Genomic DNA, 24,328 nt, shown 5'->3' on the forward strand with positions numbered 1-24,328 from the left:
TGGATATATATTCATCCAATATAAACTTTACACAACAACGAATAAAATAGCTTTGCCAAAGAGTTCTAAGAATCTGAAATTGATCTGTGGAGAGTTTGTATTTCTGAATTTTGGGAAAGGATGGAGAGAAAAGCAATTAAGATCTAAAACTTTTAAGTATTTGTGAACAAAAATGTACTGATTTTAAGAGTCATTTAACAGTCTAGCATCTAACAGAAAATGAAATTTTACCATCTATCAGTCTCTTTCCATTTTTCTCACTAAAAGATAAAAGCAATAGCATAAATGGCTCCAGGGAGTCTCGCTCAGGTGACTAAGTTCATCCTCACAAGAGTCTCAGACTGCCCAGAATGCCAGATGCCTCTTTCTTTGTTTTCCTGGTCACCTATGGGCTGACCTTGGTAGGGAACCAGAGCACCATCAGTCTCACCAGTATTGCTCCATCCATCTCACCAGTGTTGATTCTCAACTTCAAAGCCTCACATACTTTTTCCTCTAGCACTTGGCTGTCATTGGCAGTTCTACTGTCATTGCTGCTAAAATGTTGGTTAACTTCTTGGTTTCAAAGAAAACCATATCCACTATGGATGTGCAGTCCAACTGGGTGGATTCATAGTTTTTATTGTGGCTGAGATGTTCATGCTGCCTGCAATGGCCTATGACCACTACTCCACTATTTGCAACCCCCTGCTCTACATGGTGGTATTGTCTCTACACATCTGCCTTCTGCTGGCATCCCTCACATCCCTCTACAGTCTGGATACAGCACTTTCTCTTCCTATGTCTTCTCTGTGTCATATTGCTCTTCCAATTTTGTCAACCATTTTTATTGTGATAATGCCCCTTTGTTAGCATTATCCTGTTCTGATATCCACATTTAAGAAACAGCTGTGGTTTGCTTCTTTGGGGACCACTTTTTTTTCTCTATGATTATTTCTCTCATATCCTACTTCAACATCGTTCCTGTCATTTTGATGATTTGTTCTTCAGAAGGACAACAAAAAAGTCTTTTCCGCCTGTGCCTCTCACATGATGAGTGTCATTGTGTTCTATGTGACCTTTTGCTGTGTGATTTGCAACCAAAGACCAACCACTCATTAGCTACTGATAAAATGGCCTCAGTATTCTACATCCTAGTGATGCCAATGCTGAATACCCTCATTTACAGCCTGAGAAACAAGAACATGAAGGATACATTGAAGATATTTCTGGTAACCCATGTCAATTGCTCTAAATAATGTAAATTTAAAAGTACAACTGTCACCATTTAAGGGATTTCCTTTACTCCTGAAAATCCTACTAAGTGAAGAGACAATAAATAGTTAAAAATTCCATTAATTTCACTGGGGAAAATATTAATCCTTTTTATCCCAACCTGAAATATACAATTTCTCTACAGAAAAATGCCTTAATTGACCAATAAAACATGCATATAAGTAATAAACAATAATGTGGAAGTAAGCACATTTTAAAATAAAACATAAGTTACTAAAGAGTTTGTATAATTGCTAAACAAGGAGACAAAACCTAATGGCTGGTGGTGGAAGTTGCAAAAGTCACTTCTTGGAAGGTGGTCAAGGGTCAGATCATCTTCCTTGCCACAGATATTTTGATCAACTATTAAGAGTTTTATTTTTTGCAACATTTTATCCATCAATTTCTCAATCTTTTTGGACCTATTTTTATCTTGCACTTGAAATAAATTTATACCACATGAGAAAGTAAACTTTTAGGAGAAAATAAAAACTAAACAGAAAATACTGAGCTATACACAGAAATAGCATATGTGGCAAAACATTGAAAAAGATATATGTAAAATGGGATTCTACTTTTTGATTCCTCTCTTCGTTCATGTTCATAAATCAAAATCATATTTATACAAATATTATGTATAATTAATTTTTCTTATTATATGTTTATCCTAAAAATTGTTATATAGATTTAATTATCTTTGCTCTGAAGTCCTTAACAACCAACACCTTCATTTAGCACTTTTATTTAGTGCATTTTCAAGTGAAATGTTATTAGACAAAAAAAAGTTCATTGTCCTCAAAGTGACACCAATTCTCAAGGCCACTCATGGCCAAAAAAATGTTGAGTTATTATGAACCATATCTCTGACTCTGTGTAAAACACTACTAAAATACAATGGAGTGAGGGAGAGTGGGCATGACATGTGAAGTAAAGATAACAGAAATTGGCAGGATGTCAGGATTCTTTAAATTGAAAAGTAAAACTGAGGAATTTTAAGGTTTCCAATGGAGAGTTTCTTGTTCCTTAATGTCTAGATAAGTTTGGTTTGAGCAGCCAATATCTTCTTCCTGGAAGTCCATAGGCCTTCACTCCAGTTGTCTACATTGTCATAGGACACATCTATCATCTCTGCTGTCCAAATGGCTATTTCCACAAGCCACATCCATGGAAATGAAAAAGTCCTTTCAAAGAAATCAGTCAAAAAAAAGTAAACTTCACTGCAGATGTGAGTTGAAGGAGGCAAAATAAAGGCTTACATTACAGCATCAGTCCTCCTTGCTCTTAGAGTAACAACTCTGCACCACAAAAGAATTTCTCACTTGCCCTTTTTATATATCCCCCCAGCCTTAAACCATTATACTGTCTCCTCTCTCTTACTCTTTGCTTCTCCTTTCTTTTCTCTCAACATCTCAATTAAAGATATAAAATTATTCTTTCCTTCTATTAAATAGAACGATTACTTTATGAAGAATGAGACATTACCATATATTGTATCCCAGTCATCACTTTCTATCTGAGGTCAGTTCAGGATTTTTTTCATTCTTTCAATACTTTTAAAGACCTTTTTTTAAATTGAGTTCATAATAATTTACATCAATGTGACATTTCATTTGTACATTATTTCTTGACTGTCACCATATAAGTACTCCCCTTCAACCCTTGTGCCCCAACCTCCCTTCCCCTGATAACCACTGAACTGTTTTATTCATCTAAGTGCTTGTTTATATTCCACATATGAGTGAAATCATCTGGTGTTTGTCTTTCTCAGAGTGGCTTATTTTGCTTAGCGTAATTCCCTCTAGGTCCTGTCATGCTACTGAAAATGGAATGAATTTGTCTTTTTTATGGCCTGATAGTATTTCATTGTGTATATATACCACATCTTCTTTATCCAATCATTGATGGGCACTTGGATTTCTTCCATGTCTTTGCTATTATGAATAGTGCTGCAATGAACACAGGGGTGCACATGTTACTTTGGATTGTTGATTTCAAGTTGTTTAGGTAGGTACCCAGTAGTGGAATACATGAGTCATATAGTAGTTCTATTTTTAGTTTTTTGAGGAATCTCTATATTGTTTTCCATAGTGGTTACACCAGTCTGCATTCCCACCAGCACTGTAGGAGGGTTCCCTTCTCTGCACACCCTCTCCAACATTTGTTATTTTAAGTCTTAGTGATTATAGACATTTTAACAAGTGTAAGATGGTATCTTAGTGTAGTTTTGATTTGCATTTCCCTGATGATTAGTGATGTTGAACATCTTTTCAGGTGTTGATTAGCCATCTATATATCTTCTTTGGAAAAATGTCTGTTCATCTCCTTTGCCCACTTTTTGATTGGGTTGTTTGCTTTCTTATTGTTCAGCTGTGTGAGTTCCTTATACATTATGGAGATTAGCCACTTGTCAGATATATGATTTGCAAATATTTTCTCCCAATTGCTGGGTTGTCTCATTGTTTTGATCCTATTTTTTTTGTCATTGCAGAACCTCTTTAGTCTGATGAATTCCCACTTGTTTCTTTTGTTCTGTTTCCCTTGTCTGAGAGGACGTGGTGTTTGAAAAGGTCCTTTTTAGTTCAGTGTCAAAGAGTGTACTACCCATATTATCTTTCAGAAGTTTCATAGTTTCAGGATGTATCTTCAAGTCTTTGATCCATTTTGAGTTTATTTTTGTGTATGGTGTGAGATAGTGGTCTACCTTCATTCTTTTACATATGGCTGTCCAGTTTTCCCAACACTACTTATTGAAGATACTATCTTTTCTGCATTGTATGACCTTGGCACCTTTGTCGACAATTAACTGTCCACACATGTGTGGCTTTATTTCTGGGCTTTTGGTTCTGTTCCATGGATCAGTGTGCCTGTTTTTGTACCAGTATCATGCTGTTTTTATCCTTATGGCTTTGTAGTACATTTTGAAGTCAGGGATCGTTATATCTCCAGCTTTATGCTTTTGTCTCAGGATTGCCTTAACAATTTGGGGTTTTTGATTGCCCTAAATGAATTTAAGTAGTTTTTGCTCTACTCACTGAAGAATGTCATTGGGATTCTGATTGGGATTGCATTGAATATTTAGATGGCTTTGGGTAGTACTGACATTTTAACTGTGTTTATTCTTCTGATCCATGAGCAAGGCATCTCTTTAAGTCATTATCAATTTCTGTCAGTAATCTCTTATACTTTTCATTGTATAAGTCCTTCACCTCCTTGGTTAAATTTATTCCTAGGTACTTTATTCTATTAGTTGCAATTGCAAATGGAATTATATTCTTGAGTTCTCCTTCTGTAAGTTTATTGTTGGAGTTTAGAAAAGCAACTGATTTTTGTACGTTGACTCTGTACCCGACAACTTTACTGTAGTTGTTAACTATTTCTACTAGTTTTCCAATAGATTTTTTGTGGTTTTCTATATATAAGATCATATCATCTGCAAAGTGAGAATTTCACTTCTTCACTCCCTATTTGGATTCCTTTTATTCCTTTCTCTTGCCTAATTGCACTGAGCCAAACCTCCAGTACTATGTTGAATAACAGTGGTGATAGTGGGCAACCTTGTCTTGTTCCTGTTCTCAGGGGGATGACATTCAGTTTTTGACCATTGAGCATGATGTTGGCTGTGGGTTTTTCATATATGGCTTTTATTATGTTGAGGTGATTTCCTTCTATCCCCATTTTCTTAAGAGTTTTTATCATAAATGGCTGTTGGATCTTGTCAAATCTTTCTCTTCGTTTATTGAGATGATCATGTGGTTTTTATTCCTCAATTTGTTGATGTGGTGTGTCACGTTGATTGATTTGTGGATGTTGAACCATCCCTCTGTCCCTGGTATGCATCTCACTTGGTCATGATGTATGATCCTTTTGGTGTATTTCTGAATTCAGGTTGCCAAAATTTTGTTGAGAATTTTTGCATCTATGTTCATCAGTGATATTGGTCTGTAGCTCTCCTTTTTTGTGCTGGCCTTGTCAGGTTTTAGTATCAGAGTGATGTTGGCCTCATAGAAAGTGTTCCATCCTCCCTAATTTTTTGGAATAGCTTGAACCGGATAAGTATTAAATCCTCTCTGAAAGTTTGTTAGAATTCCCCACGAAAGCCATCTGGCCCTGGGGTTTTATTTTTTGGATGATTATGATTGCTGTTTCAATCTCTTTCCTTGTGATTGGTATATTCAGTTTGTCTGTTTCTTCTTGATTCAGCTTTGGGAAGTTGTAAGAGTCCAAGAATTTATCCATTTCCTCTACATTATCCATTTTGTTGGCATATTGTTTTTCACAGTATTCTCTTATAATCCATTGTATTTCTGTGGTGTCTGTTGTTATTTCTCCTCTTTAATTTCTCATTTTATGTATTTGAGCTTTCTGTCTTCTTTTCTTTGTAAGTCTGGCAACACGTTTGTCAATTTTATTTGTCTTCTCAAAGAACCAGCTCTTTGTTTTGTTGAACTTTTCTACTCCCTTTTTTGTTTCAATAGCATTTATTTCTGCTATTATTATTGTTATTTCTCTCCTTCTGCTGACTCTGGGCTTTATTTGTTCTTCTTCTTCTAATAGAGTTAGGTGTAATTTGAGATTGCTTATTTGGGATTTTTCTTGTTTGTTAAGTTGTGCTTGTAGTGTGATGAATTTCCCTCTTAATACAGCTTTTGCTGCATCCCATATGAGTTGGTATGGCATGTTACCATTTTCACTTGTCTCCAGAGTTTTTTTGATTTCTTCTTTAGTTTCTTCAATGATCCATTGCTTGTTGAATAGCATTTGTTTAGTATCCACATCTTTGTTCCTTTCTCAGCTTTTTTCTTGTAATTAATTTCTAGTTTTATAGCATTATGATCATAGAAGATGCTTATTATTATTTCAATTTTTTAAAATCTATAGAGGCTTGCCTTGTTTCCCAAGATATGGTCTATCTATGAGAATGTTCTGTGCCCACTTGAGAAGAATGTGTATTCTGCTGTTTTTGAATGGAGTGTTCTATATACGTCTATTAAGTCCAACTGGTTTAGCTTTTCATTTAATTCCACTGTTTGCTTGTTGATTTTCTGTCTGGATGATCTGTCCAATGATGTGAGTGGGTTTTGAGGTCCCCTACTATTAGTGTGTTATTTTTAATATCTTCTTTTATGTTTGTTAATAGTTGCTTTATGAACTTTGGTGCTCCTATGTTGGGTGCATAGATATTTATAAGCATTATTTCTTCTTGATGGGGTGTCTCTTTGATCATTATATACTGTCCCTCTTTGTCTCTCTTTTCTTGCATTATCTTGAAGTCTACTTTGTCTTATATAAGTATTGCAACACCTGCTTTCTTTTGTTTGCCATTAGCTTGGAGTATCATCTTCCACCCATTCACTCTGAGCCTGTGTTTGCCATTGGAGATGAGATGTGTTTCCTGGAGGCAACAAATTGTTGGATCTTTTTCTTTAATCCATCTTGCCACTTTGTGATAAAGGCCTTTAAAAAAAAACGTTGTCTGGATTGGAGCAATTTTGTTGACAGGTGTGATAACAAACTCTTTTTTTTTTTTTTAGAAAGTTTAAGGATTGGCATCTGGGCTAACAACTGCTGCCAATCTTTTTTTTTCTGCTTTATTTCCCAACCCCGCCCCCCGCCCCATACATAGTTGTATATCTTAGTTGCAGGTCCTTCTAGTTGTGCGATGTGGGACGCCACCTCAACGAGGCCTGACGAGTGGTGCCATGTCCACACCCAGGATCCGAACCCTGGGCCGCCGCAGCGGAGCATGCAAACTTAACCACTAGGCCATGGAGCCAGCCCTCACAAATGCTTTACCTCATCTCACAAAATGTACATGAATTTGGGTTAACTAAAATATCAAACAATATTAAAATATATAGTATAATACATAATAATAATTAGATATCAAAATATCTGCTTTTAAAAAAACAATTATAGCCACAAATCAGTTTGAGCCAAAATAGTCAGAAGAGGACACTAATGATTTAAAAAACAAACACCTTATAAAATGTACATTTCAAAGATCTAGAGCCAACCCCAGTGGCCTACTGGTTAAGTTCCACATGCTTCACTTCAGTGATCCGGTTTTGGTCCCCGGGTGCGGAAACAACACCACTGGTCTGTCAGTGGCCATGCTTTTGTGGTGGCTAACATACAAAAAGAGGAAGATTAGCAATGGATGTTAGCTCAGGGTGAATCTCCCTTGGCACAACAAATCTAATAGAATACGTTACCAAATGATAAGATTATCAAGATAATCATAAAAAGAGACTAAGATATAGGTTCATGAGATTATATTATATTAATTTAAAACTCTTTATGAAATATATAAGTAAGAAATTGTTATATTAAGATATGAATGCTTAAAATATTTCTTTTCAATCACTGAATAAGCAATATGGCTAAAAACAAAGAGTTCCTTGATTGTGGTGGCGACTTCACTTCTGTTGTCATCCCTTTTCTCATTGTTTGCTTCCTCTCTCACAATTTTTCAACACTTTATCACATTTGGTGTTTCAATGATAGGAAACTACTAGCTCTAAAACACAAAAGCTCTGTGGAACACCATTGAGAACAAACACACAGCTGTGAGAGAATGGCTTACAGAGAGAATGAGGCTGTGATATCACACCTAACTGCAAGGAGGGTGAGGAATAGTCTAGCCATGTGCCCAAGAGGAAAAGCAAAGAGATTGGTGATCAGCCAGTCCCCTCAGTGTTTTGCGTGACTTCAATAACAACTTCATCGGCATTATCCACAATTGCTTATCTTGTCACTATTATAGACATTCAAATATTAAAACTGTATTAAAATCATCTTTATCTGTCTCTTACAATCTCTGAACTTTCTGTTTGACATTGGTTATGCTTAGTACATCCTTCTATTTCAAATTCAGATCAGTATTTGGATTATTTTTAAAGAAAAATATATTAAGACAAGTCGAACAATTTTAGTTCTATAAAGTTAAATCTGATTTAATTATTTATTGCAATCCTTTTTTATACGTATAAGCAGTACATATTTATAAGTTGGATGTCCAGAGCATGAAATTCTTCTCCTGATGCTGGAATATATATTAATAGAAGAAATTTTGATATAGAGCCATATCTATGTAAATAAATTAAATATGCTTATTTTTCCCGTAGTGGGGACCCACTCCAGGAGAGAATTCATAGAACTTTTCATTCATGGATGGGTGAGGACCAGACACACAATTCAATTGTGGTTCTACATGCAGAAGTCAAGAATTTGTAACTAACTAAATGCCTTTTACTATGGGAACAAACATATTAAATGAAAGAAGATCTAAATTATAATAACAAAGGTAAGAAAAATATTGGTTATATGTAATAAAATCAATATACTTTAAAAACATATTGTTGAGTGGGAATATTTAGGTATCAAAATGAGTTATGTAAGAACATACATGTGCACATTAAAACCTTCATTATATTTACTTTGTAGAGCTGTATTCCTTTTTAAAGGCAAACGTCAACTTTTGTAGAGGAGGTACCCATGTTGGGAAATTAAAGTGGTGATGCAGAATGAGAACTGATGATGATTATGAGATATAGAATTAGGGTATCATCAACTCAATTTAGTCCCTTAAATCACAAAGAGAAATAAAAAGAAGTTACACACATATTCATAACTTTTATTCCTTCGGAATATTTTAAAACACTACAGTACCTGTTTAAAGAGTTTTCTTCATCCTTAGACATAAATCTTGGGAAGAAGCCATTGTGGAAAATGGTGAATTTTGAAGTAACTTGTGGGTGATTAAAGCATGTATCCAACAAATAATATACTTACATTTGAGTAGATGTGGTAAAAATAATAACAAAGGAAAGCAGGTCAATTCTATATAAAAGAACTTTTCCTCAATAGGAAAATACAAGATAGCCTGGCAAATTAGCAAAGACTAGTTGTGGCATTTCCTCTTCTCAGATGCTTAGGGAATAAGCAAGAAATATTCAAGCCCCCAGGGGAGTGTCTCAAAGGAGAGAGACACTCATAAATTCTTCTGACTGTCATTAGGTGAGTAATTGAGGGAACCAGAACTCATTCTTCATTTCAAGTGAGGAAATGGCATTGATTATAATGATTACTAGATGACTATTTTTGATGCTGTCTTCAATTTAAATTATAGATATAAGTATAGTCACCAACACTAGACTGAGTACATTATACCAAGCATATTAATAATCTCTTTTCACAACTGTATTTTCTAGAGTAATGACATGATTTTACCACTATTATTATGTTCTTTGAGGGTAGTGAGGGACCTTCTTTCTATTTGGTATTATTTCTATGTTTGTATTAGGATTCCAGACAAACATTCTGAAGGGAGAGTAAGCAATTTTTTGAAAGCTCCACCTAGAATGTTGTCTAAGCAAAGATGCTGATGGTCAGGTCAGGGATATTGATGCTGTCTGTGCCTCAGATAGTAACAGTTTCTGATAGGGCTTCCACTTATCCAGTATTGTGATATTATCAATATCTCTTATTGTCATGCCTCCATAGAGTGTCATTTGTGCTTAGATATGTGTAGCCTCATTCTACTAACAGCATACAACGGACTAGAATTGTCAGAAAGGAAATTGCCCCAAAAGCAGGCCCTGAAACAAGGACTTGAGTATATGTTTATTTGGTAGGTGATACCAGGAAGCAAAAATGAGGGAATGTGGTATATGAGACTGAGAAGAGAGAAAGTTAATGAAGTGTCCAATAAAATATCAATTACTGTTATAAGCAACAAAGGATCCATCACTTGAGATTCTCTGGAGCATCCTTCAGATCACTTCTACACTTCTAGGAATTGTTTGAAAGAAGACTAGGAAAGCTTCAGTGTTTATCCGTTGATTCCTGTCCTTACTGGTTGAGTACTACTCCTTGACACATGAAATCTCATGAACTTCCAAGCTGGCTTGCCTATGGTCTTAGCAAGCTCTCAAGACATTCTGCCCTGAGGAAAAAGAAGTGAAACGCTTGAAATGGGAAGCTGTCAGTGTATCAGAAAATGTCTACCATGGCTGTGGGCCAAGTCAGAGGTGGCCCAAAGTGACAAGGGATAGGGAGACAGAGGTGTCTGTTACAGTGATATTTGCAATGGTTATAAGATGGCAAAGCCAAAATATTATTTTAAAAAACCTTTAATTTAGTCTAATATGTCTATGACACCGCAATGATAGGATGTCTTTGTCCCTACTGTCTTTGTGTTAAATTTGTTTTCGTTTGGATAGTGAGTCTAGATGCTTGGAATGATCTCCTAACATATTTATAGTGGGGGCAAAACTAAGTTTAAAATCAGTACAATTAAAGTGACAAGGAAGATGAATCCTCAGAAGAGTTGTTAGCCAGGTTCATGTATTTGTGAACTTGCTGCAACTTAAACACTTCATCATTCAAGGTGTGTGTTTTCCCTTTCATCTCTCATAATGAAGCTAAATGTATTAAGGAAAGTTTTCTTCTTGATTTGTTGATCTTCATGTTATAAATTGCACATATCACAGGTGAACAGGGAATATTGTTTTTGAAGGATGGGACAAGGCGGGTGGGAGGACTTCCCATACCACTGCACAGTTCCCAGTTATATGTCACAGGTGCAACATAAACCATGTCACTCAGCTCTTAGAATTTTGCCCACATGCCTGAGAATCTAGAAGAATGGGATATAATTATAATGAGGAAGTATAGTTTTAAAAAGTCTTGAAGGATCATATAAAGCCACATAATTGTGGTTTGGGGATTGGCATTGAATCCCACAGCCAGTAAATATGATTCTTCATGTCTTAAGTTACAGTGTTTTGGCATTTGCTAAGTAGAATTGGCCAAGCAGTACATTTCTCCAGATTCCAAAGTTGTAATTAGAAAAGACATATTTATTTTATATCATTCACTGATACCACTTTATTGCAGAGTTAGTGTTCTTTTATGGACATAATGCAGTGTATTTTGCACAATAATGAATAGAAACATATATAAGTACTCATGACCTTGTTAGCTGTGTTGGGTGAGAGAAGCGTGGGTTTTTCTCCTATTTTATAATTTTAAAATAATATGTGTACATATTTCTGCTGATGCTAACTCACTCAAAGACTTCTGAGCCTGACGTATTTTTAAAACAAATCTAGGTTCTTCCTTCTTTTCTCCTCCCTCTTTCTTTCTCTCCCTCCTTTAAATGGGTGACAGTGTTCTCCATGTGACCAGCCTGTTATCTAAGTTGAGGCTATTTGCAACATCTTTTAGAATGCTTAGTTCTGATTGGGTGTTTGCATTTGTACAGAAGCACATCCTTGGGCTTGAGAGCCATGCTCCAAATCCTGGGGCAGCTCTGGGATTGTGTTCCCATCATATAGAAGTGCTGTTCAGATTCCCTGTTTCTTTCCAGTCTGTGCTTGTGTAGGAGTGGTGAGAGGAGGAGCACATGAAGTATCAAAGTATCAGCTCAGCTGCATTTCAGAAGATCTCCAGGGATTTGTAGAATTATAACATGGCAATGTAGAGATGAACTTGGTGAAACTGTTTTGTGGAATATTTCTTTCTTTGGGCCTAACTTTTTGTATCTTAAGGAATTAGACTTTGCCATTTTCCTTGTTTGTTTGCTGCTAATGAATGTTTATTTTACTTTTTGGTAAATATTTTGTTAATACTGTGAATAGATTTTTGGATAGAGTAAATTTTGTGAGCTAGAATTAATCTGCCAAACTCATCTTGAATCTCTCTTCTGATTTTCTTGAGATTTCTAGGTTCATTTAAGGAACATGCAGAGGTTATAGTTTTTTGTTTTTTTAATTTATTTTTTTATTAAGGTTATAAAAGTTAATATCCTTGTGAAATTACAGTTGTACATTATTATTAGTCATGTTGTGGTTACACTACTTCACCCCTAGTGCCCTCCCCCCACCCCCCTTTCCCCTGACAACCACCGATCAGTTCTCTTTGACCATACATTAACTACCACCTATAAGTGGAGTCATACCGAGTTCGTCTTTCTCTGTCTGGCTTATTTCACTCAACATAATACTCTCAAGGTCTATCCATGTTTTGTGAATGGGACAACTTTGTCCTTTTTTATGGCTGAGTAGTATTCCATTGTATATAGATACCACAACTTCTTTATCCAATCATCAGTTGCTGGGCACTAAGATTGGTTCCATGACTTGGCTATTGTGAATAATGCTGCAATGAAGATAGAGGTGCATAGAGCTTCTGAAATTGAGGATCTCAGGTTCTTAGGATATATACCCAGTAGTGGGATGGCTGGGTCATAAGGTATTTCTATTCTTAACTTTTTGAGGAATCTCCATACTGTTTTCCATAGTGGCTGCACCAGTTTGCATTCCCACCAACAGTGTATGAGGGTTCCCTTTTCTCCACAGCCTCTCCAACATTTGTCACTTTTGGTTTTGGATATTTTTGCCATTCTAACAGGTGTAAGGTGATATCTTAGTGTAGTTTTGATTAGCATTTCCCTGATGATTAGTGATAATGAGCACCTTTTCACGTGTCTATTGGCCATCCGTATATCTTCTTTGGAGAAAGGTCTGTTCATGTCCCCTGCCCATTCTGTAATTGGGTTATTTGATTTTTTATTGTTGAGTTGTGTGAGTTCTTTGTATATTATGGAGATTAACCCTTTGTCTGATAAATAACTTGTGAATATTTTTTCCCAATTAGTGGGTTGTTTTTTTGTTTCAATCCTGTTTTCCCTTTCCTTGAAGAAGCTCTTTAACCTGATGAAGTCCCATTTGTTTATTCTTTCTATTGTTTGCCTCATGTGAGGGGTTATGGTGTCTGAAAAAATTCTTTTGAAGCTGATCTCAAATAGTGTGCTGCCGATATTCTCTTCTAGCAGACTTATTGTTTCAGGCCTAATCTTTAGGTCTTTGATCCATTTTGAGTTTATTTTAGTAAATGGTGAAAAAGAATGGTTGATTTTCATTCTTTTACATGTGGCTGTCCAGTTTTCCCAGCACCATTTGTTGAAGAGACTTTCTTTCCTCAATTGCAGGCCCTCAGCTCCTTTGTCAAAGATTAGCTGTCCATAGATGTGTGGTTTTATTTCTGGGCTTTCAACTCTGTTCCATTGATCTGTGCATCTGTTTTTGTACCAGTACCATGCTGTTTTGATTACTGTAGCTTTGTAGTATGTTTTGAAGTCAGGGATTGTGATGCCTCCAGCTTTGTTCTTCTTTCTCAGGATTACTTTAGCAATTGGGGGTCTTTTGTTGCCCCATATGAATTTTTGGATTCTTTGTTCGATTTCTGTAAAGAATGACATTGGAATTCTGACTAGGATAATGTTGAATCCATAGATTGCTTTAGGTAGTATGGACATTTTAACTATGTTTATTCTTCCAATCCATGTGCATGGAATGTCTTTCCATCTCTTTATGTCATCGTCGATTTCTTTCACGAAGGTCTTGTAGTTTTCGTTGTATAGATCTTTCACTTGCTTGGCTAAATTTATCCCAAGGTATTTTATTCTTTTTGTTGCAATCTTGAATGGGATTGAGTTCTTGAGATCTTTTTCTGTTAGTTCATTGTGAGCATATAGAAATGCTACTGATTTATGCATGTTGATTTTATACCCTGCAACTTTCCTGTAGTTGTTGATTGCTTCTAATAGTTTTTGTATGGATTCTTTGGGGTTTTCTATATATAAGATCATGTCATCTGCAAACAGCGGGAGTTTTACTTCTTCGTTGCCTATTTGGATTCCTTTTATTTCTTTTCCCTGCCTAATAGCTCTGGCCAACACCTCCAGTACTATGTTGAATAGGAGTGGTGAAAGTGGGCACCCTTGTCTTGTTCCTGTTCTGAGAGGGATGGGTTTCAGTTTTTGTCCATTGAGTATGATGTTGGCTGTGGGTTTGTCATATATGGCCTTTATTATGTTGAGGTACTTTCCTTCTATGCCTATTTTATTGAGGGGTTTTTTTAATCATAAATAGATGTTGGATCTTGTCGAATGCTTTCTCTGCATCTATTGAGATGATCATGTGGTTTTTGTTTCTCATATTGTTAATGTAGTGAATCACGTTGATTGATTTGTGAATGTTAAACCATCCCTGTGTCGCTGGTATAAATCCCACTTGATCACGGTGTATAATCTTTTTGATATATTGCTGTATTCGGTTTGCCAAAATTTTGTTGAGGATTTTTGCATCTATATTCATCAGTGATATTGGCCTTTAGTTTTCCTTCTTTGTGTTGTCCTTGTCAGGCTTGGGGATCAGGGTGATGTAGGCTTCATAGAATGTATTAGGGAGTGCTCCATCTTCCTCTATTTTCTGGAACAGTTTGCGAAGGATAGGTATTAAATCTTCTTTGAATGTTTGGTAGAATTCTCCAGAGAAGCCATCTGGTCCTGGACTCCTATTTTTGGGGAGGTTTTTGATTACTGTTTCTATTTCTTTACTTGTGATTGGTCTATTCAGATTCTGTACTTCTTCCTGATTCAGTTTGGGTAGGTTGTATAAGTCTAGGAATTTATCCATTTCTTCTAGGTTGTTCATTTGTTGGCATATAGTTTTTCATAGTATTCTCTTATGATCCTTTGTATTTCTTCGGTATCTGTTGTGATTTCTCCTCTCTCGTTTCTAATTTTATTTGAGACTTCTCTCTTTTTTTTAGTGAGTCTGGCTAAGGGTTTGTCGATTTTGTTAATTTTTTCGAAGAACCAACTCTTTGTTTCCTTGATCCTTTCTAATGTCTTTTTTTGTTTCAATATTATTTATTTCTGCTCTAATTCTTATTTCCCTCCTTCTACTGACTTTGGGTTTTGTTTGTTCTTCTTTTTCTAATTCCATTAGGTGTCGTCTGAGGTTGTTTATGTAAGATTTTTCTTGCTTATTGAGGTGAGCCTGTATTGCAATGAATTTTCCTCTTAGGAATGCCTTTGCTGCATCCCAAATAATTTGGTATGGTGTGTTTTCATTTTCATTTGTCTCCCGATAATATTTGATTTCTTCTTTAATTTCTTCAATAATCCATTGTTCGTTCAGTAGCATGTTGTAAACAACATTTTTGGCCCTTTCTCAGCTTTATTCTTGTAGTTGATTTCTAGTTTCATAGCATTGTGATCAGAAAAGATGGTTGATATTATTTCAACCCTCTTGACCTTATTGATGCTTGCTTTGTTTCCCAAGATATGGTCTATCCTTGAGAATGTTCCATGCGCACTTGAGAAGAATGTGTAACCTGCTGTTTTGGGATGAAGTGTCCTATATATATCTATTAGGTCCAACTGATCTAATTTTTCATTTAATTCTATAATTTCCTTGTTGATTTTCTGTCTGTATGATCTTTCCATTGTTGTTAATGGGGTGTTGAGGTCCCCTACTATTATTGTATTACTGTTGATGTCTCCTTTTAGTTTTGTTAAGAGTTTCTTCACGAATTTTGGTGCACCTGTGTATATATTTATGACTGTTATGTCATCTTGGTGGAGTGTCCCTTTTATCATTATATACTGCCCCTCTTTGTCTTTAGTTACCTGTTCTGCTTTGAAGTCTACTTTGTCTGACATAACTATGGCAACACCTGCTTTCTTTTGTTCATTATTGGTTTGGAGTATTGTCTTCCACCCCTTCAGTCTGAGTCTGTGTTTGTCTTTGGGGCTGAGGTGTGTTTCCTGGAGGCAGCATATTGTTGGATCTTCTTGTTTGATCCATCATGCCACTCTGTGCCTTTTGATTGGAGAGTTCAATCCATTCACATTTAGTGTGATTATTGAAATGTGGGAGCCTACTGTTGCAATTTTATCACTTGCTTTCCGGTTCTTTTGCATTTTGTCCTGATGGAGAGCTGTTACTTTGTATTATTCCTTCTGCTTATCTCTTTTGTTCTGGATTTTGTAACCCCTTTGCTTTTTTTGATTTTTCAGGAATGAGTTTCTTCCTGAGCAGTTCTTGAAGAGGAGGTTTTGTGGTGGTGAACTCCCTTAACTTTTGTTTATCTGGGAAATTTTTTATTTCTCCATGCTATTTGAAGGATATTTTTGCTGGGTAGAGTATTCTTGGCTGCAAGTTTTTATCCTTCAGAGTTTGGAATATTTCAATCCAATCTCTTCTAGCCTGTAAGGTCTCTCCTGAGAAATCTGCTGATAGCCTTATGGGGTTTCCTTTGTAAGTTATTTTCTTCAGCCTGGCTCCCCTTAGTATTTTCTCTTTGTCACTGACTTTTCCTAGTTTCACTACTATATGTCTTGGGGTTGGTTCTTCTTGCATTAATAAAGCTTGGAAATCTGTTGGCTTCTGTGACATGAAGTTCCATCTCCCTTCCCAGGTTTGGAAAGTTCTCAGCTATTATTTCTTTGAACAGGCCTTCTTCCCCCTTCTCCTTCTCTTCTCCCTCTGGTATACCTATAATCCTTATGTTGCATCTCCTAATTGAGTCGGATAATTCTCGGAGAGTTTCTTCATTTCTTTTTAGTCTTAATTCTCTCTCCTCCTCTGCCTGCAGCATTTCTATATTCCTATCCTCCAAATTGCTAATTCTGTCCTCCATATTATCGACCCTACTGTTCAGAGAGTCCAGATTTTTCTTATTCTCCTCATTGTGTTCTTCATCTCCAGTATTTCTAATTCGTTCTTCTTTATGGTGTGAAGCTCTTTTGTGACATAGCTCCTGAACTCTTTGAGTTGTCTATCTGAATTCTCTTTTAGGTCGTTGAGTGTTTTCATAATGGCAGTTTTGAAATCATCATCATTTAGGTTGTAGATTTCATTGTCTTTGGGATTGTTTTCTGGATGCTTATCATTTTCCTTCTGTTCTCGAGATTTAATATATTTTTTCATAATGCTTGATGGTGTGGGTTTGTGCCTCCGCATAGAGATAGAGTTTAGTCGCTGCTTCCACTTGTTGCGACTGGTGTGTGTGTGTGGGTAGCTGTTTAGACTGATCCAACCAGGAACCCTGTCAGCTGTTACTGACTGGGTCTGGACCCATCATCATAGTCACAGTGGTCTTGTGGGGTCCCTTGTCAGTTGTGGGGGAAATCGCAAGGGGGCCTCAGGCTGCTGGTGCCTACTGCTGCAGTGCACCTAGACATGCTCCCTCTTTGTGGTCTGCAGCACTGTTGTGGGCTTTCCCATCAGCCTGGAGCAGGATCACCTATAATCTCCGATTTTTCCCTAACAGAGCCCACCAGCTCACACTTGTCCACTATAAGTCCCAGCAGAGCTATGGGTATCTTCTGCTGTCTGTCATTAGCTCACTTAGCTGTGCTGCTTTCACCCCAGGGCCTTCCTGCCTTGATTGCCAGTCAGGACCTCTCCACTAGTGCTGTGCAGAGGCTTTCACTGAGGCTGCTGTAAGAACCTGGAGTGCCCCCATGGGCTACGTAGTCGTTTCACCAGAGCTCTACTCTGCCCCACTTTACTCTCATGGGATCTCTGGGAGCCCCTTGCCTCATCTGGGACATGGCCAGAGTCCGTAGGCCTGGCGGTGGCTTGTAAGCTGCTGCCTTGTGGGGAATTCTGCTCTAGGGAGCTTCCTGGTGTTCTCAATGCTGCGCGGGGCATCCCTGCCAATAGCGAGCAGGGGCCCTCCCTGCTGGGGGGGTGTGGGACCCTGGAGCAACCCCCCAGGTCACAGAGCCGGGTGTTGGAGCTCCACCCAGTCCCCAGACGCATCCACGGGAAGTCTGGGCAACCCCTGTACCGACCTGTGTGCAGGAGACCGTGAGCCCAGCAGTAGCTTGCCACTTGGAGTCACCCCGGGGGATCCTCCCACTGGGAACTTTCCTTTTTCCTGGATTCTGGGCGTGGCCTCTCTGCTAATGGCGAGCAGAGGCTTTCCCTGCTGGGGAGATGCGGAACCCTGGAGCCTTCACCCGCGCCACAGAGCCAGGCGCTGGAGCTCCAAGCGTGTCCCCAAGCACGTCTATGGGAAGTCCAGGTGCCCCTTGTACCGAGCCAAGTGCTGGAGACTGTAAACCCAGTGGCAGCTTGCAGTCTGGAGCCGCCCCGGGGAATCCGTCCACTGGGAGCTTTCCTTTTTTCCTGGATTATGGACATGGCCTCCCTGTTAATGGCAAACAGGGCTTTTCATGCCAGGGAGATGCGGGACCCCGGTGCCTTCCCCCACGCCGCAGAGCCAGGCACTGGAGCTCCAACAGTGTCCCCAAGCATGTCTATAGGAAGTCCGGGACCCCCTGCACTGAGCCCTGCGCTGGTGACCATGAGCCCAGCGGCAGCTTGCAGTCTGGAGCCGCCCCAGGGGATCTGCCCACCGGGAGCCTCCCTTTTTCCTGGATTCTGGGCGAGGCCTCCTTGCTAATGGCGAGCAGAGGCTTTCCCTGCCAGGGAGATGCGGGACCCTGGATCCTTCCCCCATGCCACAGAGCCAGGCGCTGGAGCTCCAAACGTGTCCCCAAGCACTTCTACGGGAAGTCAGGGTGCCCCCTGTACTGAGCGTGCACCGGAGACCATGAGCTCAGTGGCAGCTTGCGGTCTGGTGCCATACCGGGCCCGCCAGGAGCTTCTCTTTGTGTTGGTTTCTGGGAGGGGCCTCCCTGCTAATGGCGAGTGGAAGCCTTCCCTGCCAGTGGGTTCAGGGACCTGAGGATTTCCCCCTGGGCCTAGGTGTGATCACGGGGGTCTTGGGTAGTGGTGTTGTCACCTGTTTCCACCGTCGCTCCACTGGTGAGTGCACACTCCTGTCCTTGGTGTCTGGAGATACTATGGTGGAGTCCGTTGGAAGAGAGCCTCCTGCAAGAACTAGGCTGTCCAGGGGTCAGGGGTTGGAGGTCGGAGAGCTTTCACCTATTTCCACCTCCTCCTGAGGGGGAAGTCTGTCCACGTTCCAATGTGTAGTAGCATGAGACTTTTAGACGTCTTGAGATGCTATCTGGATATCCTTTGTTAATCGGTGAATGTCCAATTAGTTGCAGATTCGACGGGGGAGAGACAAAGAAGACCTCTCACTCCACCATCTTGGTCCTGCCCCCCAGAGGTTATAGTTTTTAAGGCTATGAGTTTAAACATTATCTTATGACAACAAGTTCTTGACCAGTCTAAGACTGACTTTTATATAGATGAACTAAACATTCAATTTCATCATCTTCTGTAGTTGATACCAGCCCTAATATCAGTTTCCCTATATTAAACCCAGCACATATGGGGTTAAAACTGAAACACTCCATTCTCTGCTTACTCTGTTGCTTCCTGACTTCAAAATCTACTATCATCCATGGAGACAGACACCACTGAAGACAAGCACCTGGATTCGTTATCTCCTCCCTGCAAAGAGTTACAGGCTGGTGGGAAAGCTGATGACCAGCAAGGTCATGGGCTCCCTCCTCTCTGCAAGTATCTCAAGGACAAAGACAGGCTAGTGGGAAAGCTCCAACCAGCAAGGCCATGTGTTCCCCCTCCCCTGCCTAAAACCCCCAATAAAATCCCTCCCATTTAGCTTTTCAGGGAGTTAGGATTTTAGGGTTAGCTGTCCTTCCTCCTTGCTCAGCACTGTGCAAAAATAAAATCCCTACTTTCTTCTACTTTGCATGGTGTCAGAGATTGGCTTGCTGTGCAACAGGTGAGTGAATTCACTTCAGGTTCAGTATCATGGGGATAATCATGTTCTCCAGCTTTTATTGAATAGACCATTTTTGCTTCACTGTCCTAACATGCCACCTCTGTCATACATCACAGTTCTATACAATCATTGGTCTTTTTCTGAGTTCTCTAGTCTGTTCCATTGATGTATTTGCCCATTCTTGTCCCAATGCCACATTGTCTCAATAACTCTAGTATTATGTAAGTTTTAATATCTGGTACTTGGTATCTTTTCAAAAGTGTCTTGCTTATTCTTTATAATTTGCACTTTCTAAATATATTTTACAGCAGTGTCAAGTCCTCAAAATCCCCTAGTGAGATTTTTATTGGAAAAGCTTTGAGTAAATAGATTCATTTGAGCAGAATCAGCATTTTTCTAACACTGAGTTGTGTAATCTAGGAACATATTTCTAACAATTTACTTAGGACTTCTACACTGCTTATCATGCAAGTTGTAATTTTTCTCCTTTTAAGAGTAGATTCAGTCTAGTTTTTAAGGTTGTCTATCAAGTTATGGAATTTCCCTTTCATTATTAATTTGTATTGTTTTTGTCCCTTCTAAATGGTATTACTTGGTCATCTATTTGAATGCTCATATTTTTTATCTAATTCAGTCTGATAATATGGTAAATTATATTTATATTCTTTTCATTATTAAACTACCTAGCCAAACATGGGATCAACCCAGCTTGAACATAATGCACTGTAATTCTTATATATTTTAAAAACTGATATTAATGATATGTTAATATTGTGTGGGATATTTATATCTATATAAGTGAAATGATAAGCCCAAATACATATTTTATTATATCTTTTTATTTTTAATCAGAAATTTGCTAGCATCCTGAGTTGCAGTATGGTCTGCAATTTTTTTTTAAAGATTTTATTTTTCCTTTTTATCCCCAAAGCCCCCGGTACACAGTTGTATATTTTTTGTTGTGGGTTCTTCTAGTTGTGGCGTGTGGGATGCTGCCTCAGCATAACTTGATGAGCAGTGCCATGTCCACACTCAGGATCCAAACCAATGAAACCCTGGGCTACCAAAATGGAACACAGGAACCTAACGATTTAGCCATGATGCTGGCCCCTGGTCTGCATTTTTAAAACTCTGGAAGAGTTTGCAGTAAGTGTTGATGAATTTTCCCATGAAAGTTTAGAAGCATTTGTCTGTAAAACAATCTGAAGAAGAAAGAAGTTGGGAAAGTAGAGGTAAAGAACATGTGACCCTTACATTACAATGTGTTAATTCAAAACATTTGGTACATTCTTGACAGAAGATGAAATAAAGGTATAAGAATAGTATTCCAATTAAAATATAATGCACATACTCCATTTCTATCAATGACATATCCTATTGGCTTTATGTGGATCAAGCAATTGTCTGTTCTGTTCAAGTACATTGAAACAAATAAAATTTGAGTGAATTTCAAATTAATCATGCAATATCTTGTTTCCCTTTTCCTCATCACTTTCTTTATCTTTTCTCCTTATCCCTCATGCAGTGATATTGTTTGCCAGCCCCTGAGACATTTGACACAAGTCACTCTAGAGTAATGTCCCTCTTTGTTGGACAAGTATATTCATAGTAGTTTACTAGATTATTTTAGGTGATACACTAAGAAATGTTTTAACAATTTTTACTTGTCTTAAAATATATTAGAAAAATATAACTACAATATTAAATCCAAAATTTCCGAGACATCAGTGCTAAGATCAAAACAAATATGTGAATGCCCACTAATCATCTTTCCTCAGATTGCATAAATTATAGATGCAGGTCTTTCTTGATATGCAACATGGCAAAAATCAGAAACTTCAAAAATTAGCACACAAGTGGTGAAGTTTCAGGTACACTGTTCTAGAGAGAATAAAAAAGCTGTTTATAAGCATGAGAGTGGACCTGTTGGGGACTTTGCAACATAACTAAATCATTTTCTATCATTATAAAAAATAATTAAACAATGTTCAAAACTCATAAAAACAGAGTGGGATGAGATTATAATTAAAAAAATGGATAGTGGAATGAGAATACCTTTCAGATATGTGGAGTCATAATGAAGTAAATCAAAGTCTAGGAAATAAATTAATTATGATTTTTTTGGAGATTGGAACTGAAGTTGCAGGGACAACAAGAAAAGGGCTATTACTTTTACTATAATTTATTCTAAAATTTTACATGTTTAAACTAATTCTATGCATTTTAAATGAAAAATATTTTTGAGAAATTATCAGGGTTCCCATTCTAGCCCAAAGTTTTCTAATGATACATTGTTGACAGAACGTAAAGGGACTGTATATACCTTGTAGTGATAACTACTATGTGACATAAAAATAAAATGGCTACTACTTAACCAGTGATAGCTCCTGAAACCCTAGAACTCTTCTGATGGTTCTTCCTACAGTAATTTTGCATAACGGCCTGGATGGGCAAACAAAATCTCAGTGTTAAAAGAATTCATTCTCATGGGAATCACAGACCACCCTGAGATGCAGGCTCATTATTTAGGCTCTTCCTCATCATATACATGATCTCAGTGGTGGGCAACTTGCATATGATCATCCTCACCAAGAGGCACACCAGGGCAGAAACACCCATGTAACTTTTTCTCAGACACCTGGCTTTCATTGCTTTTGGTCATTCAACAGCTGTGAGACCCAAAATGTTAGTAAATTTTGTAGCTAAACAAAATACAATCCCTGATATTTGCTGCACTACACAGCTAGCTTTCTTCATCTTCTTCATCATTGATGAAATTTTTATTCTGTCAGCAATGTCCTATGATGACTATGTGGCCATATGTAATCCTCTGCTCTACACAGTAGTCATATCACAAAGGGTATTCTGGGTGCTGGTGGCAGTCTCCTGTCTCTACAGTGTCCTTCTCTCCTGATAACCACCATAAAGATTTTTATGTCATCTTTCTGTGGCTATGTCATTAGTTGTTTGTACTGTGACAGTCTTCCCTTGCTAGCTTTTCTGTGCTCAAGCACACATGAAATTGAGTTAATACTGATCTTTTGAGTGTTTTATTTGATTTCATCTCTTCTGATAGTCCTTGCATCTCACATTATGATCCTTAAGGCCATCCTCAGGATGAACTCTGCAGAGGGCAAGCACAAGGCCTTCTCCACCTTCGTATCTCACCAGAGAGTGATAGTTGTATTATATGTGACTCTATTCTTTATGTGGGTGCAGCTCCAGTCCAGTCATTCCTTTGATATAGATAAAATAGTCTCTATATTTTACACTTTGGTAATACCCATCCTGAATTCCATGATCTACAGTTTGAGGAACAAAGAGTTAAAAATATGCCCTATTTAGTATTTGGATAATGTGTGCAAATATTCGATTTAAAATTCACTGTAGGATATGCTAACTACAAATGAAGCATTAGCCAATGCATACTATCTCTGGCATTCCTTAGCCTTGTACTGTTACCTCCACAGGATGGGCAAGAAGCAATGTGTGACTAATATAGAAATAAAGAAAATTACTCCTTATTTTCAAACCAAAATCTGTCACCAACAGATGGCTAATTCTTGCTTGTACTTCAGATATTAACCTAAATTTAGTTTCAAGTCCAGATTAGGTGCTATCATTTTATGTTCTCACACGTGACTTGTTAGCATATGTCTTCCAATAAACATTTATTTTTATAAAGGCACAGATTCTGTATATTCCATTTACAATTTTATCTGTCGTGCTAGCACAATACAAGGTACAAAACAGTGTTCCTGATAGATATTATATAAATGGATTCATCTAAGGAAATAAACATATGTTGTTAAGTTTAGCAGGTCAAATCCCTCCCTTTATGAGACTTAGAGAAAATACAGAAAATAGGCAGAATGAGAAGTGGGCTATACAGTATGATAGATGATATTGAGCAATATGAAAATGAAATAGAGCAAGCAGCCAAGATTCAGTTTAAGTTTCAATTAAGGTTGTCAGGGAGACCTTTGTAAGTATGATATTTCAATAAATACATGAGGTGTTAAGTAAGTGGACATCTAGGGCAAGACTATTCCAGGAAGAGAGAACTGTCAATACAACAGTTTTTAAATGACAATATTATTGTTGTATTGAGAAACTTGAGTGAGAGTTGGTTGGAGCATAAAATGTGATTAGAAAATAAAAGAGATGATGATAGACCTGTAACATAGAATTTGACCTTTTAGGATTATATAGCCCATTGTAAAATTTGCCTTTGATTCTTTGATAAAGAAGATTGGAGGATGTGATTGAATTTATCTTTTGTTAATGACAGTATGACTGCTGTACAAATAATAAACTGTAGGACAATAAGACTGAAAAATAGGAAATCCTGAGGGAGTTTAATTATGATATACTGGGGAGGGGAGAGAGGCTTAAGTCAGAGTGAGAATTTTCAGAGGATGAGTAGTGACTAGATTCTTTATTTTTTTAAGATTGGCACTTGAGCTAAAAACTGTTGCCAATCTTCTCCATTTTCTTGTCTTTTTTCTGCTTTTTCTCCCCAAAGCCCCCAGTACATAGTTGTATATTTTCG

General features: G+C 37.8%; 2 pseudogenes; both read left to right on the top strand.

The window, feature by feature from the left end:
* The first annotated feature begins 285 nt into the window (after positions 1-285).
* On the top strand, positions 286-1,243 carry LOC124232366 (olfactory receptor 8J2-like; annotated as a pseudogene).
* A 17,426-nt stretch (positions 1,244-18,669) lies between these two features.
* Positions 18,670-23,121, top strand: LOC124232363 (olfactory receptor 8K3-like; annotated as a pseudogene).
* Positions 23,122-24,328: the final 1,207 nt, after the last annotated feature.

This window comes from Equus quagga, unplaced genomic scaffold, assembly GCF_021613505.1.
Source record: "Equus quagga isolate Etosha38 unplaced genomic scaffold, UCLA_HA_Equagga_1.0 HiC_scaffold_51_RagTag, whole genome shotgun sequence".
In the NCBI taxonomy this organism is placed as follows: Eukaryota; Metazoa; Chordata; class Mammalia; order Perissodactyla; family Equidae; genus Equus; species Equus quagga.